The 2,735-nt window shown below is 42.7% G+C and overlaps 1 protein-coding gene across 1 annotated transcript in view; it reads left to right on the top strand.

The window, feature by feature from the left end:
• Positions 1–2,735, top strand: part of Trim37 (tripartite motif containing 37) — a 91,694-nt gene that overhangs the window by 69,114 nt on the left and 19,845 nt on the right. The gene's annotated exons all lie outside the window — the stretch shown is intronic.

The following is a 2,735-nucleotide window of genomic DNA, read 5'->3' on the forward strand; positions in this document are numbered from 1 at the left end:
TATGTAGACGGATTTTGTGTCTAGTCAGCTATGTAGACGGATTTTGTATCTAGTCAGGTATGTAGACGGATTTTGGTGACACCTCAAAGCAACAGAACTTTTCTGTAAAAAAAAAAAAATCATAGAACCTCTGTGTAGAAAACACAGCCTGAGCTACTGTAGTGGGTTGAAGGTGACAGCACAAATCTCGTTTTGAAAAACTCACCTGCAGCTAGGTTCTAGGACAGTTACTTTTCACCTGTGGTTCAAGTACATCCCGTGCAAGGTTTGCTTAAACCAGTGGCTTTCCGCTTCCCCAATGCTCCCCCGCTCTGCTACAGTTCCTCGTGCCCGCAGAGAGACGGTTTTACAATTTGATCTACAAGTAGATTTAATAAATAGGTAAAATCCAGTTTTTGAAAGTGTTTAATGTCATAGGAGAGGATATAAACTGTATTATCAGTATATTTGCTATTTTGGAATGTTTAGTTTTCTATGTAAAGCTAATACTGGGGCAACCTAAGTTTTGAATCTAGATGACTAAAATAAGGGGCCCAGCAGAAAGGATGGGACAAGTAATAGAAGGGGACTTGGGGAGGTTACCAAGGTTGAGAGCCTGCTAGATAGCTGGAATAGAAGTTCTTTCCTGGAGGTGATGCTGCTTAATTAAAACTAAAGATATAAAAATAAGGAAGTGTTTCAACACTGTTTTTCTTTTTTTGTTTGTTTGGTGTTTTCGTTTTTGTTTTTGGTTTTGGTTTTTCGAGATGTTTTTTCTGTGTAGCCCTGGTTGTCCTGGAACTCACTCTGTAGACCAGGTTGGCCTCGAACTCAGAAATCCGCCTGCCTCTGCCTCCCAAGTGCTGGGATTAAAGGCGTGAGCCACCACGCCCGGTTCAACACTGTTTTTCAAAGAGAGCCACAAACTGGAGCCAACATGTACTATAAAAATGAGCCAAATTAAGAGTCTTTTTGAAAAGAGAAAGTCCAAGAAAACTATATAGGGAACCAACCCCAGATCTGTCTGTCCACTAGCAGATCAGGATTCAGGTATCAGCTGCTTCTCCAGCACCATTTCTGTCTGGGTGCCTCCATGCTTCCCACTGTGACGATAATGGAATGAACCTCTGAAAAGATAAGTCAGGCCAATGAAATGTTTCTTTATTAAGAGTAGCCTTTCTCGAAAAACCAAAAAAAAAAAAAGAGTAGCCTTGGTCATGGTGTCTCTTCCTAACAACGGAACAATGATTAAGAAGATACATGGTACCCAAACCAATTTTGAGTTTGTAGCATTTCCTATTTTTTAGATTATTGATACTCTGGCTGGAGAGATGGTTCAGCAGTTAAGAGCACTGGCTTCTTGTTCTTCCAGAGGTCCTGAGTTCAATTCCCAGCAACCACATGGTGGCTCACAACCATCAGTAATGATATCTGATGCCCTCTTCTGGTGTGTCTGAAGACAGCTACAGTGTACTCATATAATGAAATAAATAACCCCCCGCCCCTTTTTTTAAAGGATACTCAACCATTAAATAATATGTTTCAAATTCTCAAAACACTCAAGTCACACACTTTATGGTTTTGAGTATTTTGGATGAGGCTCATGTAACTGACTTCAAGAAATTGGGGGGGGGGGTGTAATAGAAGTAGTAAAGCTACCATTGGACAACATATAATCTGGTAGTTTTGAGCCTTATATGCAATGCCAGTACTTTACTAAGTGCTGTAAAATGCCATGTGGGTATACTGAGCAGAGAGTAATTCCTGATTTGGTCTTTAGAAAACATTCTGGGGGCCTGGAGAGATGGCTCAGGAGTTAAGAGCACTGACTGCTCTTCCAGAGGTCCTGAGTTCAAATCCCAGCATCCCACCATCTGTAAGGGGATCTGACGTCCTCTTCTGGTGTGTCTATAGTGTACTCATACATAAAATGAATAAATCTTTAAAAAAAGAGGAAGAAAACCTTCTGGCATGTTTGGAACAATAGATAATTAGGAACTGAAAGGCCACATTGTGGAGATTGTCTTTTGGGGTAAGAATTTGATCAGAAGCGTTGTTAATGCCATTCAAAGATAGCAGCATGGTGAGCGTCTGCGGGGAGGTTAGACCCAAGAGTTGTGTAGGGAGTAGGCCTTAGAAAAAGGCAAGGTTGCATCAGGATTGCACAGCTAGGCTGTGTGTGGTTCCCAGGCAGCAAAGAGAGAGGGAGGAGGGGGATTCAAGGGATGAAGTCTGGTACTCCAAGGATGTGGAGTAAGTGAGTGAGGAGGAAGGGTATCTCGTTGAGGTATTGCTATTATCCAGGTGGAGGATCTGTGATGTCACCCAGGAATCTGGTAATCTTAGATCATAAGCTTTGGGAGAGTGAGAGTGCCACCCAGTGAGTCTGTTTGCAGGCTTCTAGACAGGCTCTTGCTGGCTATCTACTCTCCCCGCGGCAACAGGGATCCCAGACTCAACTATAGGGTGGAGATGGAGAGGGCTGCAAATGGAGGGTGACTTGGCATTGTATATCCACATAAAATATGGAGAGCAGAGTTGATGAAGTGTTTGGCTTCTAGATTTTTCTTTTTCATTCTTAACATTATGACCAGAAGAAATATAGAAAAAGTTCAACAGTGATGGTACACACCTTTAATCCCAGCACTTGGGAGGCAGAGCAGGCAGATCATATGAGTTCGAGGGCAGTCTGATCTCCAGAACAAGTTCTAGGAGAGCCAGGGCTATACCTTGTCTCGATGCTCCCCCGAACCCCC

The sequence above is a fragment of the Mus caroli genome, chromosome 11 (genome assembly GCF_900094665.2).
Source record: "Mus caroli chromosome 11, CAROLI_EIJ_v1.1, whole genome shotgun sequence".
Classification (NCBI taxonomy): domain Eukaryota; kingdom Metazoa; phylum Chordata; class Mammalia; order Rodentia; family Muridae; genus Mus; species Mus caroli.